An 18,005-nucleotide genomic window follows, 5' to 3' on the forward strand; every position below is an offset into this window, starting at 1 on the left:
GTGGGTCTGTTGTTACAGTATCTCCACATTGAGAGTAATTGAGTGGGTCTGTTATTTTGTTATCTCCACTGGGCGAATCACTGAGTGGGTCTGTTATTATAGTATCTCCACAGGGAGAGTCACTGAGTGGGTCTGTTGTTGCAATATCTCCACAGGGAGAGGCACTGAGTGGGTCTGTTATTTTGTAATCTCCACTGGGCGAATCACTGAGTGGATCTGTTATTGTAGTACCTCCACAGGGAGAAACACTGAGTGGGTCTGTTGTTGTAGTATCTCCACAGGGAGAGTCACTGAGTGGGTGTGTTGTTGCAATATCTCCATAGGGAGAGTCAGTGATTGAGTCCGTTATTATAGTTTCTTCGCAGGGAGATTCACTGAGTGTGTCTGTTATTATACCATCTCCACAAGGAGAGTGAATGTTTGTGTCTGCTTTTATAGTATCTCCCAGGCAGAATCACTGAGTGGGTCTGTTGTTACAGTTTCTCCTAAGGGAGTGTCAGTGAGTGGGTCTGGTATTATAGTATCTCCACAGAGAGAGTCACTGAGTGGGTCTGTTATTATAGTATCTCCAAAGTGAGAGTCACTGAGTGGGTCTGTTATTGTAGTATCTCCACAGGGACAATCATTGAGTGGGTTTTTTCTTACACTATCACCACAGGGAGAATCACTGAGTAGGTCTGTTATTTTAGTATTTCCAAAGGGATAGTCCATCGGTCGGTCTGTTATTATAGTATCTCCACAGGGAGAGTCACTGAGCGGGTCTGTTATTATAGTATCTCCACAGGGATAGTCACTGAGTGGGTCTGTTATTATAGTATCTCCACAGGGAGAGTCACTGAGCGGGACTGTTATTATAGTATCTCCACAGGGATAGTCACTGAGTGGGTCTGTTATTATGGTATCTCCACAGGGAGAGTCACTGAGCGGGACTGTTATTATAGTATCTCTTCAGGGAGAGTCACTGAGTGGGTCTGTTATTATAGTATCTCCACAGGGAGAGACACTGAGTGGGTCTGTTGTTATAGTATCTCCACAGGGATTGTCACTGAATGGGTCTGTTATTATAGTATCTCCACAGGGAGAGTCACTGAGCGGGACTGTTATTATAGTATCTCCACAGGGAGAGTCACTGTGTGGGTCTGTTATTCTAGTATCTCCAAAGGGATTGTCACTGAGTGGCTCCGTTATTATAGCATCTCCAAAGGGCGAGTCACTGATTGGGTCTGTTATTGTAGTATCCCCGCAGGGAGAGTCACTGAGTAGGTCAGTTACCATAGCATATCTGAAGAGAGAGTCACTGAGTGGGTCTGTTGTTGGAGTATCGCCACAGGGAGTGTCACTGAGTGGGTCTCTTATTATAGTATCTCCACAGGCAGAGTCATTGAGTGGGTCTTTTATTATAGTATCTCCACAGGGAGAGTCACTGAGTGGGTCTGTTATTATAGTATCTCCACAGGGAGAGTCACCGAGTGGGACTGTTATTATAGTATCTCCACAGGGAGAGTCACTGAGCGGGTCTGTTTTCATAGTATCTCCACAGGGAGAGTCACTGAGTGCGTCTGTTAGTATAGTATCTTCACAGGGATAGTCTCTAATTGGGTCTGTTGTTGCAATATCTCCAAGAAGAGAATCACTGAGTGGGTCTGTTATTATAGTCTCTGCATACAGAGTCACTGAGTGGGTCTTTTGTTGCAATATCTCCAAAGGGAGAGACACTGAGTGGGTCTGTTATTTTGTATTCTCCACTGGAAGAATCATTGAGTGGGTCTGTTATTGTAGTATCCCAGCAGGGAGAGTCACTGAGTAGGTCAGTTATCATAGCATATCTGAAGAGAGAGTCACTGAGTGGGTCTGTTGTTGGAGTATCTCCACAGGGAGTGTCACTGAGTGGTTCTGTTATTTTGCTATCTCCATTGGGCGAATCACTGAGTGGATCTGTTATTATAGGATTTCCACATGGAAAGTTACTGAGTGGGTCTGCTGTAATATCTCCACAGGGAGAGTCACTGAGTGGGTCTGTTATTATTGGATTTCGACATGGAAAGTTGCTGAGTAGGTCTGTTGTAATATCTGCACAGGGCGAGTCACTGAGTGGGTCTGTTATTATCGGATTTCCACATGGAGATTTGCTGAGTGGCTTTGTTATTTTGTAATCTCCACTGGGCGAATCACTGAGTGGGTCCGTTATCATAGAATCTCCACAGGGAGAATCACGGAGTGGGTCTGTTATTGTAGTATCTCCACAGGGAGAGTCACTGAGTGGGTCTGTTGTTGGAGTATCTCCACAGGGAGTGTCACCGAGTGGGTCTGTTATTGTAGGATTTCCAGATGGAAAGTTGCTGAGTGGGTCTGTTGTAATATCTCCACAGGGCGAGTCACTGAGTGGGTCTGTTATGATCGGATTTCCACATGGAGAGTCACTGAGTGGGTCTGTTATTTTGCTATCTCCACTGGGCGAATCACTGAGTGGGTCTGTTATTATAGGATTTCCACATGGAATGTTGCTGAGTGGGTCTGCTATAATAGCTTCACAGGGAGAGTCACTGAGTGGGTCTGTTATTATTGGATTTAGACATGGAAAGTTGCTGAGTAGGTCTGTTGTAATATCTCCTGAGCGAGAGTCACTGAGTGGGTCTGTTATTATTGGATTTCGACATGGAAAGTTGCTGAGTAGGTCTGTTGTAATATCTCCAGAGCGAGAGTCACTGAGTGGGTCTGTTGTTGCAGGATTTCCACATGGCGAGTTGCTGAGTGGGTCTGTTGTTGCAATATCTCCAAAGGGAGAGTCACTGAGTGGGTCTGTTGTTACAGTTTCCCAACACAGGGAGAGTAATTGAGTGGGTCTGTTATTTTGTAATCACCACTGGGCCAATCACTGAGTGGGTCTGTTATTAGAGTATCTCCACAGGGAGAGTCACTGAGTGGGTCTGTTGTTGCAATATGTCCACAGGGAGAGACACTGAGTGGGTCTGTTATTTTGTAATCTCCACTGGGCGAATCACTGAGTGGATCTGTTATTCTAGTATCTCCACAGGGAGAGACACTGAGTGGGTCTGTTGTTATAGTATCTCCACAGGGAGAGTCACTGAGTGGGTCTGTTGTTCCAATATCTCCTCAGGGAGAGAAACTGAGTGGGTCTGTTGTTATAGTATCTCTATAGGGAGAGTCACTGAGTGGGTCTGTTATTATTGGATTTCGACATGGAAAGTTTCTGAGTAGTTCTGTTGTAATATCTCCAGAGCGAGAGTCAGTGAGTGGGTCTGTTGTTGCAATATCTCCACAGGGAGAGACACTGAGTGAGTCTGTTATTTTGTAATCTCCACTGGGCGAATCACTGAGTGTTTCTGTTGCTATACTATCTCCACAGGGAGAGTCAGTGATTGAGTCCGTTATTATAGTTTCTTCGCACGGAGATTCACTGAGTGTTTCTGTTATTATACCATCTCCACAAGGAGAGTGAATGATTGTGTCTGCTTTTATAGTATCTCCCAGGCAGAATCACGGAGTGGGTCTGTTGTTACAGTTTCTCCTCAGGGAGTGTCAGTAAGTGGGTCTGGTATTATAGTATCTCCAAAGTGAGAGTCACTGAGTGGGTCTGTTATTGTAGTATCTCCACAGGGACAATCATTGAGTGGGTTTTTTCTTACACTATCACCACAGGGAGAGTCACTGATTTGGTCTGTTATTACAGTATTTCCAAAGGGATAGTCCCTGGGTGGGTCTGTTATTATAGTATCTCCACAGGGGGAGTCACTGAGTGGGTCTGTCATTATAGTATCTCCACAGGAGAGTCATGAGTGGGCCTGTGTTACAGTATTTCCACGTGGAGAGTCAGGGCGTGGGTCTATTGTAATATCTTCTCAGGGAGAGTCACTGAGTGGGTCTGATATTCTAGTATCTCCACTGGGAGAGTCACCGAATGGGTCTGTTATTGTAGTATCTCGACAGGGAAAGTCACTGAGTGGGTCTGTTATTGTAGAATCTCCACAGGGAGAATCACTGAGTGGGTCTGTTATTATAGAATCTCCACAGGGAGAGTCACTGAGTGGGGCTGTCATTCCACGAGCTCCTCAGTTAGAGTCTTAAAGTGCGTCTGATATTATATTATCTGCACAGGGAGCATGACTGGGTGGCTCTGTTCTGAATGTATCTCCACAGCGAGATTCAGTGAGTGGGTCTGTTATCATACTATCTCCACAAGGACAGTGAATGGTTGGGTCTGTTATAGTAGTAACTCCGCAGGGAGGATCAATGAGTGGTTCTTATTTTATATCATATCCACAGGGAGAATAACCGTGAGCGTCTGTTCTTCTAGTATTTCCACAGGGAGAGGCTCAGAGTGGGTCTGTTATTATAGTATCTCCACAGGGAGAGTCACTGAGTGGGTCTGTTATTATAGTATCTCCGCAGTGAGAGTCACTGAGTGGGTCTGTTATTATGGTATCTCCACAAAGGAGAGTGACTGAGTGGGTCTGTTATTATAGTATCTCCACAGGGTCTGTCTCTTTGTGGTTCTCTTCTTAGTGTATGTCCACCGTATGCTCTCTCTCTCTCTTTCTCCCTCTCCATTCTCTGCGTCTCGTTCTCTCTTTCTGTCTCTGTCTCTCTTTCTCCCTCTCTCTGTCACTGCCTCTCCCTCTCTCTGTCCCGCTTATTCTGTCTCAATACTTTACTCTGTTTTTCTCTTAGATCATCTCTCTTTCCCACTCTGTCTCCTTCTCTACCTCCCTATCTGTCATTCTATCACTCTCTCTCTCTTTCTCTCTCTCTTTCTCTCTCTCTCTCTGTCTCCCTCTCTCTCTCCATGTCTCTGTCTCATTCTGTCTCTATCTGCTTCAACTTCTCTCACTTTGCCGCTGCCTCTCCCTCTCTCTGTTTCACCCTCTGTCTCTCTCACCTGCTCTCTCTCCCTCTGCCTGTCTCTCTACCTCTCAATCTCTCACTTTGCCGCTGCCTCTCCCTCTCTCTGTCTCCCTCTCGCTCTATGTCTCTGTCTCTGTCTCTGTATCTCCCTCTGTCTGTCTGTCTCTCTCTCTCCCTCTCCCTCTCTCAATTTGCCGCTGCCTCTCCCTCTCTCTGTCTCACCCTTTCTGTCTCTCTCACATGCTCTCTCTCCCTCTCTCTCTATCTCTCCCTCTCTCTCTCTCTCTGCCTCTGTCTCAGAGTTGTTGCACTGCTTAATGAGATCATTCGGGCCATCATGTCTGCACTGGTTTTCCGAGAGGGCAATTCTCTCAGTTACATTACCCTGCCTTCTCCTCATTACCCTGCACATTCTTTCTTTTCATATAACTGTCTAATTCCCTTTTGAATGATTTAGTTAAACTTGCCTCCACCACGTTCTCAGGCAGGTTATTCCATACATGAACCACTCACTGCATGAAAAAGTTTTTCTTCATGTCACTTTTGCTTCTCTTACCAAATATTTTCTATCTGACTAATTGCATTATTGATCCTTTCACAAGTGGGAACAGTGTCTCCCTATCCACTCTGTTCAGATCCCTCGTGATTTTGAATAACTCGATCACATCACCTCTCAGGCTTCTCTTCTCCAAGGGAAACAATCCTAACTTCCCCAATCTATCTTCATACTGAAATTCCTCATCCCTCGAACCATTCTCGAGAATCTCTTCCATACTCTCTCCAATACCGTCACATCTTTCTTAAAGTGTGGCACACAGAAATGGACGCAATACTCTTGCTGAGGATGAACTAGTGTCTTATACAAGTTCTACATAACCTCCTTGCTCTTGTTCTCTATGCCCCTATTAATAAATCCCAGGATACTGTATGCTTTATTAACCGTGCTCTCAACCTGTCCTACCACGTTCAATTACTTCTGCACATATACACCCAGGTCCCTCTGCTCCTGCTCCCCCTTTAGAATTGTTCCCTTTTTCCATATTGTCACTCCATGTTCTTCCTATCAAAATAAATCACTTCACATTTCTATGCATTGAACGTCATCTGCCACCTGCCTGCCCATTCCAACAACTTGTCCATGTCCTTTTGAAATTCGTCACTGTCCTCCTTACAGTTCACAATGCTTCCTAGTTTCGTATCATCTGCAAACTTTGAAAATGTACCCTGTGCACCGAGGTCTTGGTCTTTAATAAACATCAAGAAACTCAAGGGTCCCAACACTAATCCCTGGGGAACTCCACTACAAACCTTCCTCCAGCCTGAAAAACATCCATTAATCACTACTCTTTGTTTCCTGCCACTCAGCCAATTCCATATCCATGTTGCTACCTCCGTATTTATTCTATGAGCTACAAGTTTGCTCACACGTCTGTTGTGTGGCACTGTATCAAACGCCTTTTGAAAATCCATGTACACCACATCAACAACATTGCCCTCATCATCCCTCTCTGTTACCTCCTCAAAAAAATTCCAGCCAGTTCGTTAAACATGATTTTCCCTTATGAAATCCATACTGCCTTTCATTAATAAACTCACATTTGTCCATTTGACTATTGATGTTGATCCGAATTATTTTTTCTGGATGCTTTCCACCACCGAAGTTAAAATAACTGACCTAAAGTTGCTACGGTAGTCTCCCCACTCGCTATCTCTATCTCTCTCTATGTTTCTATCTTTATTCTCTTTCTCTCTCTCTCTCTCTCTCTCTCTCTCTCTTTGCCCTGTTTCTCTCTCTCCTGGTCTCCCCGTCTCCCTCTATCCCTCCCTTTGTCCCACCCTCTGTCCCACCTTCTCTCTCTCTCGCTCTCTCTTGGTCTCTCCTTCGTTCGCTGTCCCTCTCTCTGTCAATCCTTATCTCTCCCCTCTCTCTCTTTGTCTCGGTCTCTCCCTCTACCCCTGTCTCCCCCAATCTCTGTCTCTCCCAATCGTTCTCTCTGTCTCTGTCTCTCCGTCTCCATATGTCCCTCTGTCTGTCTTTGCCTCTCCCTCTGTCCCTCCTTATGTCCCTCGACCGCTCTATCCCTCTCTCTACCACTCCATCTCTGCCTGAATTTCCCTCCCCTCTGTCTCCCTTGTCTCTATCTCCCCTGTTTCTGTTTCTCCCACCTGTCTCTGTTTCTCTCTCTCCCTCTGTCTCTGTCTCCCCTCTCTCTCTGTGTCTCCGTCTCCATCTGTCCCTCTGTCTGTCTTTCCCTCTCCCTTTGTCCCTCCCTCTCTCCCTCCTTCTCTCACCCTCTGCCGTTCCCTTTCTGTCTATCTTTCCCTCCCTCGCTGTCTCTGTCTCCCCTGTCTCGATTTCCACTGCTTCTGTCTCTCAGAGTTCTCTGTCTCTGTTTATCCCTCTCGCTATGTCTCTGTCTCCCCCTGTCTCTCATTCTGTGTCTTCCCTCTCTCTCTGTCTCTCCCTCTCTCTATGTCTCTCCCTCCACCTCTTTCTCTGCCTCTCTCTCTCTCTCTTTTCATCTCTCCCTTCCTCTCTCTGCCCCAGGGCAGCAATGCTTTCAGACATGTCTTGGTTAATTTACAACCAGTAACTCTTTCCTTTGGAATCACAGAAAATTTAAGGCACAGAAAGAGGCCACTCAGCTCATCGTGTCTACGCCAGCCGAAAAACGATCTTCCGACTCTAATCCCACCTGCCACCATTTGGTCTGTAGCCCTGTAGATTCTGGCACTTGAGGTGCATATCCAGACTCCTTTTGAATGACTTGAGGTTTTCCGCCTCACCTACCATTTCAGGCCGTCTGTTCCAGACCCTCACCACCCTCTGGGTGAAAAATATTTTCCTCATCTCAATTCTAGTCTTTCTACCAATCACTTTAAGTCTATGCCCCTTCGTCACTGAGCTCTCTGCTGAGGTGAATAGACCATTCATCTCCACTCTATCCAAGCCCTTCACATTTCAATCAGATCCCCCGTCAGCCTTCTCTGTGCCAAGGAGAACAGCCACAGCCGATCCAATCTTCCCTCATAGCTGCATTTTCCTGTTCTGGCAACATCCTCGTAAATCTCCTCTGTACCCTCTCCAGTGCAATTGCATCCTTTCTGTAATGATATGACCAGAACTGCACACAGTACTCGAGTTGTGGTCTAACCAATGGGTTATACAGTTTCAGCATAACCTCCCTGTTCTTCTATTCGATAGCTGCTTTGCTGGAAAGGTCACTGCAGTTTGAAAATATCAAACACTGATCCAACATTCACGCGTAAAACATTCACACTAAACTCCCAACACAGGACTGGGCGGATAATGAGGATTGTTACTGACTGTTACATCTTGTCTCATCCTCTACCTGGCTCTGCCTCTCATGTCTGTCTCTCTCCATCTCTTTCTCTCTCTCCCTCTATCTCCTTCTCCCTCTTTTTTCCACCTCATTCCATGACTGTGCCTGTGCCTCTCTCACACCAACTCTCCCTCCTTGGACAGAAATGGTTTAGTCCATTTATTGGTTAATTTTAAAACTGCAATTCTTGCCCTTGCTGGGAACGTCACTGCAGTTTGAAAATGTCAACCACTGTTCAACACTCGCCCCCTAAACTCTCACACTAAACCCCCAATACAGGACTGTGCACATCATGGGGATTGTTACCGAGGTTCTGCAAAGGTCCCCTCACACCCTATGTCCCCTTTCCCCTCCTTCTAAAGTTTGTCAATTTTTGATAATATATTGTCAACAACAATAAATGTCCCTGCAGTTTGAAAATAAGAAACAATGATTCAACAGTTGCCCCCAAAACACTCACACTAAACCCCAAATGTTTCCTTTCAAATTTAGTTTTTGCACACAGCCAGTTTTAGTTTTTAATTTTCTATTTTTTCAAACATTATTAGATCTAAAGTTTCTCATTTAATCCCGCCCTGTCACATTCTCTGTGTCTGTCTCTCCCTCAGTCTCTGTTTCACCCTCTGTCCCACTCCCTCCTTCTCTCTGTCTGTCTCTCTCCCTCTGTATCTGTCTCCCTCTACGTCTTTCTCCCTCTAACTCTCCCTCTGTCTCTGTCCCATTCTGTCTGTGTCTCTGTCCCACCATATCTCTCTCCCTTCTCTCCATGGACAGAAATACTTCGAGCCATTCCATGGTTAATTTTGAATCTGTAACTCTTGCGCTTGTTGGTAATGTCACTGCAGTTTGAGAAAAAACTCAGCCCTAAAACACTCTCACTGAATCCCCAATTCCAGACGGGTCAGACAATGGACATTGTTACTGGGGTTCTGTCAAGGTCTAATTTCACTAACTCTACTGTCCCTCAGTCTTTCACTTCGTTCTTCTCTCCAGTTCTCCATTTGTTTACATTTCCCTCTCTCCTTTGTCCTTAATCACCCTTCACTTTCTACGCAGAGAGGGAGCTCCCTCAACTGTATACGTAGTGAGGGAGCTCCCTCAACTGTATACGTACAGAGGATGCTCCCTCCACTTTATACGTAGGGAGGGAGCACCCTCTACTGTAAACATAGAGAGGGAGCTCCCCCCACCTTATACCGAGAGAGGGAGCTCCCTCCACTTCATACATACAGAGGCTGCTCCCTCCACTTTATACGTACAGAGCGTGCTCACTCAAGTTTATACGTAGAGAGGGAGCTCCCTACACTTTATACGTAGAGAGGGAGCTCCCTCTATTTTATACAGCTGCCATGGTGGGTTTTGAACCCCTGTCCCCAGGCCATCAGGTTGGGCCTCTGGATTACTAATCACTATGCGACTGCCTCCCTCATGGCTGTGTACAGTGTCTGTCCCCCAAAATCACCCACAGTAGTTTCTGGGCTGTAACCCTGACATGTTTCTGAATCAGATCCTCAAAGTTCACATTTTAACTTGGAAAAACGCAGGAACAGAGTGAAACGGGATTTCTTTTGTCCCTGGATTCAGTGGCCACTGCAGACAGATCAGTTACATTTACAATAGAAAAGCCAGGAGTGATCAAGGTCAATACAATAATGTGGAAAAAGTAAATGACGTCTCTCATAATTGTAGCATCCGTCCAGTATGAGTACAGATTTCAGGTTTATTCCGAGAGAGGTCTTACTCAGAAAATGTCATTGACATTGAAATGATGGTGTTTTGTCCACCACATTATTTACATCAGAGTCAAAGCTGCTGATGTAATGTGTTTGTTCAGGTGAGTGTAACTAATAGCAATGATCAGGGGTATAACCGTGTCAGTGGAGACTTATCCCCTGTATAAATCAGGACGAAGTGGAATGGATCAGCTCAGAGTGCCTGCTGGAGCTGTGGATTCCAGGCTTACAGAAGTCTCTGCTTCTGAGAGAAATGGGATATCCAGTAATGCATCAGATAGAAGACATTTACTATCCTGTAATTGCAGCTATTGGAGTTCCTGGTAAGCAGTATCTCAGCTGTTAATGCTGTAAATCGATGTTAACTGTGCTGCTGTACTCGGTATTATTTCTCACTGTGTGTGTTACACAGCAACCTGTTCCTTTCCAGCAATTTACTAATTAATTCTCCTCATTGTCTCCTCCTTCATTCTTGCAGGAGCTGCATTATGTATTTAATGGCATTGTTTTAAGTAACTGTGGCATTTTTACTGGATTATTCCGTGTATTGAATGTATTGGAATGAGATGTTTCAGTTCAGATGAATAATCAGACTATCAGAAGTTTTTAACATTTTCATGATGTGGAGCAAACTGGTCCTGGAATATTTTTATGATTTTTTTTCAGTGATTGCTAATGAGACATGTCACAGTATCAGTGTTACAAGGGGACAGAACAATGTCCTTCCTCCCCAATAACATGGCTCAGTTTAGCTGGGATTTCAATGTATTTATTGATTATCACTGTTATCAAATATTATTTCACTCTGTGTGTGTCTGACGCTGCTTCAGAAGTCTGGCTACTGAACTGAGATTGCTGCTGACACTTTCACTTCTCCTTCTCTGCTTCACTGTGGACCTTCACTGTCACTGGACTGCATTGTAAAATAGAAAATATTGATGTGATGTTGTACTGGTTTTCACTCTATCAGTTGGAATCAAGAATCTTTCCACTTATCTGTAGATTATCAGCTGCAGCGCTGATGTTGCTGTTTTATTAATTAAACAATCCCACATTCTAACAGATTACTTTATAATTCCAACAGAATGAATTTCAATAATTGTGAGGTTTGTCTGGAAGTCGCCTTCGATCCTGTTTACTCCATGTATTGTAGATGAAGTGAAGAGTGTAGGTGAACAGGTGGAAACGTGAGTGTTCTGTGGATACATAAAATTATTCACAGAGGATTCACCACAGAATAAACTGACTCTGAGAATAGAATCATGAACCTGGGGCAGGTGAACAGAACACAGACGCAGAATATTAGGAATAAATCATATGTGAAAAGCAGCATTAAGTAACAATTTACATGGTGTGACTACTCCGGAGAGATAGGGAAGGAGAAAAGGAGCAGGAAAAACGAAACCGACGGGAAAAGAAAAGCAGAAGTAAAGAGAAAGAGAAAGAAGCAGCAGTGTAAATAATTCACTGTCATAAAGTGTTAGAATGTCCAGAATAATTAGTGAGAGAAACTGTGACATGAAACTGTCTGTTGTCAGATTGTGTTCATTTTCCTGTTGGACTTAATCCTCTGTGTTGATTTCTGTCAGCTCCTCATTTTGTTTTGCAGAAATTTCCGGTTCCTAACTTAGTGACTGAATGAACTGAATAGAATCAGTTCTGCACTGATGGTAATTCATTATTTAAATACTGCACTTTAAAATCTCTGTGACTGCTGAGTTCAATGAAGAGCGAGGCTGATATCAGAAATATATTTAAATTGATATTTAATAGAGTGTCCAAACTAAATATATTGACTATATTGTAGAAACAATGAACTGTTCTCCAACACCAATAACCACATGGATTATTGTTTGAATGAATGAATTGCGTTGTGTTGATAGGATCTATAGATTAGATTTCCTCTAACACTCTGCTGCAGTCTCTCGCTGTGAATCTCAGCCTCTCCTCTCACTGTATTGAATGCTCAGTCTCCTCATCCATTGCATCAGTTTATCCACTTTCCCAAACCATCTGCTCCAGTCTCCCCTCCTGCTCCAACATGTCCTTTCTCTGGACTTTACAAAGTTCTGGGGTTATTTGATGAATGCTTTCAAGATAATAAGGGAAACTGAATGGGTTGACAGAGAGCAACTATTCCCACTGGCTGCGGAGTTAGGAACTTGGGGGCATAGTCTAAAAATCTAAACGCAGTCTAAAAACCTTTCAGGAGTGAAATGAAGAAACACTTCAACACACTCGGTGTGGCATCAGTTTGGAACTCTCTTCCACAAACGGCAATTGATGCTGAGACATTTGTTAATTTTTATATCTGAGTTTGATAGATTTTTGTTAACCGAAGGTATTAAGGGGCAAAGGTAGGTACATTGAGTTAGATCACACATCAGCCATGAGATCATTGAATGACAGAAGAGAGTTTAAGGGCCAAATGGCCTCCTCCTCTTCCTCTGTCCAACGACAAATATCTTGCTATCACTCTCTGTGTCTTGGTCTGTGTCTCTCTCTTTGTCTCTCTTTCTGCCTGTCTGTATCTCTCTCTCTACTCTCGCAAATATCTGTGGAAATCCACAAGCATTAGTCAGCCATTTCAGGCTGGTTCTCGGTGGCCTTTTTATCTTACCACAACACTGGGACATTTATTCCAGAGACTGACTCCTCACCAATGTAAGGGTAGTGCTCAAATTGTGACAGAGACACAGACATGGAGACACTGAGAGACACGGTACTAGAAAGGAATTAATCATTCCCTTGTGCCCAATAAATTTCCCTCCACTGTGATTAGGCTGGGTGGCCTGTAATTACTCAGTCTATTAATTTCTCCCTTGTTAATCAATAGTACAACATACGCAGTCCTGCAGTCCTCTGGCAGCACGACTATAACCAGAGAAGATTGTAAATTGATGGTCAGAGCCTCTGCTTATTTCCTCCCTTGCGCCTCTTAACAGCCTGAGCCTCGTGAATTATCAGCTTTGAAAGATGCTAAAACCCTTAATATTTCCACTCTCACTGTGTATCGTATTCAATATTTCAAACCCCTCCTCATTGACTTCAATGTCTCTGTCGTCCCCTCTTTTGTGAAGACAGTGGCAATGTATTCATTAAGAACCATGCCCGCATCTTCTGCCTCCATGGTTAGGAAAAAGGAGGAGAGATGATATAAAGTCAAGGATACAATTCGAAATGAGGTGCAGGAACAGACTCATCTCGGGAATATTTGCGCACCAATCACTGAAGGTGGCAGGTCAGGTTCAGAAAGTGGTTAAACGGCATAAGGGGTCCTCAGATTATAAATAGAGACATTGACTGCAAACGCAAGGAAAATATGACCTTTGTAAAACGCTGGTTTGCCTTCAACTGTAGCATTGTCCAGTTCTGGACACCGTACTTTAGGGGCATTAGAGAGGGTGCAGAAAAGATTCACAAGAATGGTTCCAGGGTTGAGGGACTTCAGTTACGTGGATAGATTGGAGAAGCTGGGTTTGTTCTCTGTCTCTCTCTCTGTCTTCCTCTCTCTGTCTCTCCCTCCTGCTATCTCTGAAACTAAGAGGGAGACAGAGGGAGAGAGGCTTAGATATGCAGGCAGAGAGAGGGCTGTTGAGAGGGACAAGGTTGGAGAGAGAGAGATTGTTGGGGTGGATTGAAAGGGAGGATGTAAGATATATTAATTTGATGTAATCCTTCACTGCTGTGTACGCAAACAGAGAAAGATAGGTATGTAGAGTGAAATATTGGTAGAGTGGGAGAAATGTGGATGAAGTTGGGGCCCAGGCGGCCAGTTTTGATGATCAGGAAGAAAAACGCTCCATTGCAAACATCCAGCAAGTTATTCCACCATGGAAGCATCACACCCTCATGATATTGGTGTGGAAATCTTATAATCTATGCCCATGGTTATTGACCCCTCTGTAAAGGGAAATGGCTCCTTCCTATCCACTCTATCTAGGCCCGTCATTACTTTATACACCTCAATTAAATCTTCCCTTCAACCTTCTCTGTTCCAACGAAAACAATTCCAGCCGATCCAATCTTTACTCATCGTTGAAATTCTCCATTCCTGACAGCATCCTCTATAAATCTCCTCTGTACCCTCTCTAGTGTGATCACATCCTTCCTGTAATGTGGTCACCAGAACTGTACACAGTACTCTAGCTGTGGTCTAACTAGAGTTTGAGACAGTTCTAGCATAACCTCCCCCCTCTTATATTCTCTACATCAGCCAATAAAGAAATGAATTCCGCAAGCATTCTTAACCACCTTATCCATCTGTCCTGTTACCCTCAGGAATCAGTGGACAGTCACTCCAAGGCCCCTCTGTTCACAGTCTGAGAGATTGTTCAGTTAGATTGAAAGAGCAAATGTAAAACATAATAATTTGATGTAATCCTTCACTGCAGTAGACACAGGCATCCGAGCGGGAGGCATGGAGTGTGAAACATCGTGTTAGAGGGAGAAAAATAGATTGAGATGGTAACAAATTGGAAAGGAGTGATAGGGACTGAGAGATAGGTAATCTCTGGAAATCTCTCTTGCTGGTAATCTCTCTCCATCTCTATCTCTCTCTTCCCATCTCTTCTATTCTCTGAAACCCTATTTCTTCTCCCTGTTACTCACTTTCCAAGTCTATCTCTCTACTTTTCTCCCTCTATCTCTATCTCCCTCTGTGCACTATCTCTATCTCTCCCTCTTGCTGTCAGGATGGGAAGAGGGAGAAGGAAAGGCAGAGAAAGGGTGTTGCAGGCAGTGAGAGATGAGGAGAAAGAGACAGAGGAACTCTGAGTCCGGCATTGGTAGATGGATCTTTACTCTGTATCTAACCCTGTGCGAACCTGCCCTGTAAGTATTCGATGGGGACAGTCTCGGACCGGGGGGACTGTCTAAAAATCAATAATCCAGAAACACTTCTCCATACAAAGTGTGGTAGAAGTTTGGAATTGTCTTCACAAATGACCCCTCCCTATGTCTGCAATCTCCTCCAGCTCCACAATCCACCAATATCTGCGATCCTCGAATTCTGGCCACTTGAGGATCCCCTATTTGAATCGTCCCACCATTGGTGGCCGTGCCTTCAAGCTGCCAGGTCCCTAACTCTGGAATTACATTCCTAAACCTCTCCGTCTCACTAACGCTCTTTCCTCGTTGAAGACGCTCCCTTCGACCAAACTTTTTGACCAAGTTTATGTTCGTCTAGTGTCATATCTCCTGAAGTGACTCGGTGTCAAATTTTGTTTGCCTTATTTATTTGTTGGATGTGTGCGTTACTGGCCAGGCCAGCATTTATTACCCATCCCTATTTGCCCTTGAGAAGGTGGTGTTGAGCCTCCTTCTTGAACCGCTGCAGTCCATGTGGGGTAGGTATACCCACAGTGCTGTTAGGAAGCGAGTTCCTGGATTTTGACCAAGTAACTGTGAAGGAATGGCGATATAGTTTCAAGTTAGGATGGTGTGTGACTTTAGTTGTTGTGTGTGGACAGTATTTTCAGTGCGCAGTCCATTTATATTTTTATTTATTTATTTTTTCACGTGGTTAGATGTAAAGTTTCTCCTACAATCTGCCTGCCTCTCCGTATCTCCTCACTCTTTCTGCCCATCTCTCCCTCCTTCTCTAAAGCCACTGCTTTACTCTGTATCTAAACTCATACTGCACCTGCCCTGGGAGGTCTCATTATGGTGCTGAAGCAATGAGTTATACAGTTCCAGCATAACCTCCCTGCTCTTAAATACTTTAACAGCCGTGTTGGGAATGTCACTGCCATTTGAAAATATGAAACACTGTTTCAGCATTCACTCCTGAAACACTCACACTCACCTCCCAAAACAGGAATGGGCAGATGATGAGGATTGTTATTGATTGTTACAACTTGTCTCATCCTCTCTCTGTCTCTCTCTCTCATGTCTGTTTCTTCCTGTTAGCGGGCATGTATCGAGAAGAATCACTCGACACTCAGGTCTGCTCCAATGTCAAACAGTTTATTGAGTTACGCCACTGGTCTGTCCAGATGCCTCTCCACAGAACAAAGGAAAATCCACAACAGATATACAGTTACGCAGCCCATCCCGGCTGGACATAATCCAATCATAACGGTTATTGATTAAATATATTAAATTCATTACCAATAAAATTATTAATTATGCATCATGTGGCTGTGGGGATAGCTCATGGTACGCACCTGACCATCTCAGCTTGTTTACCAAACCCCCTTTGAGTCTTCACAATGATTCCTTCTGCATTTATCAGGCCTGCATTCCTAGTTGTTTTTTGTAGTCTGCAATTAGACAGAGCAGCTGTCTTATGCACAGATATGGGGGGCCCTCCTTGGTCAGGCTAATCGCCTGTGCTAAGCAGTACCATGCTCGAGGCTGCAAGCGAACTAACTTGTCCCACAATGCCTTGGGTAAATACCCCATTTTGTAACAATATGTGGCGACAATTTCATCTTGTGTCTATTTATTTAGCTGCATCGGCCACATTCTTCCCTCTGCAATCCCCCCTTTCGGTAAAGGACTACCCCTAGTCCTGTTAACCGACATACCTACTTCATCATTCCCGTTATAACCCTGTCCGGTATTCCCTGCCTCTACGTGCTGGCCAGTCACGTGATTTCAGGAATCCCGGTCATTTGAATCAAATCAATATGACCCAAATTATCGTGTCCCTTTGAGGTTAACCTCCTGTGTTGTTCCTTTACCAAAGCCTTTGCTTTCTTTCGCTTAGTATATTGTGCAATGCCCCATAGTTCATATAGTCCATATTAATACTCCTTTCATTAATCCGTTGTGCAACCATTACCGGGTCTTTGTTCTTTCTCTCCGGATATTAGCATCAGGCCCCACAGCCACTGCAGTCCGGTTCTTTCCCATTCGCCACTAGTGGTTATATCTGTAATTTAAACACACTGCCCTGGTGGTCACAAGGTGTTAGTACTTGTCCATGTTTTGAGTCTCCTCTGATGAGGGATACATGTCGACCTGTGGCAACCGAACTTGTCCTGGGGAATCCAGGAGTTAATTTATATTCTTATCATCTCTGCTCTTTCGAAACTATCTATATGGTCCCGTCGTGCTCGGGCTTCGTTCCCCACAATCCTTGCCCAGTTAGTAGCCCATCTAATAATAATCCAATTGCCTATCAATACTACCATTATTCCCAGCTCCCCGAGTAGTCCATTCCCAAGTGTATTCTTCCATTCCTGATATCTCTTTGCGTATCAGGTGATGTTTATTTCGGAGTTTGTCATTTGCTGTTGTCTTTATATACCTTCAGTTGGGACCAGTGTTTCCATCGGCCCTTCCCTTTACCATTACTTTGTCTCCCACAACAGACTCCTTTGTCTGTTCCTCTTTCATGTTTCTATAGAAACTCCTGCCTCACCTTGTGCAGTTGTCTGCACAGCTCCTTCACAAATCTTTAACCCTTTCTCTCATGGGTCGTACTTCCTCACTAACAGCTACGACATACCTTGGCAGTCTCATCACCCTTCCTGTCACCGTATTCATCAAGTCCTTTCCTACATTAGCACTCCACTCTGTCCCTTTTGTTCCTTTTTCAAAATATCCTTTACCAGCTGACGAAGAGTTCGAACCTTCTGGTCCACCTTTTCCAAATCTATAGTATTGACAATTGAAGTTCCCATATTAAGGACTGTGGCTGCGTCATTCACTAAACTGTTTATGTCTCTTTCCCTTTATTATTCCTTCAAGACCAAATTCTTGTCTTAGCAATTGTTACAGTAATACCTTGTACAACTTTCAGGTCTTCTCAGGGCACCAGCAAGGTAGCTGGATATCTGAGATATTCAATATTACCGGTACCAACTCAAGCTTTATATTATCATATAAAATGTTATTCGTTTTTATTATCGCAAGTCCATTTTCTGGTCCTGCAGTTAAGGCTGGGCAAGGGAGACCAGTCACTTGTGACTGCTGGGTCGTAACCTTACTCGTTGGTAATTCGGATGTGGGGATAATCGTGGGGGTTTGTGCTTCTTGTCTGTTTCATCTCACAACCTGGAATCGGAACTGTCCATTTTTTATCTTAGAGCTTTAATATCTTGCGCTTGGGGGAGTT

This window comes from Heterodontus francisci, chromosome 21 (genome assembly GCF_036365525.1).
Source record: "Heterodontus francisci isolate sHetFra1 chromosome 21, sHetFra1.hap1, whole genome shotgun sequence".
Taxonomy (NCBI): domain Eukaryota; kingdom Metazoa; phylum Chordata; class Chondrichthyes; order Heterodontiformes; family Heterodontidae; genus Heterodontus; species Heterodontus francisci.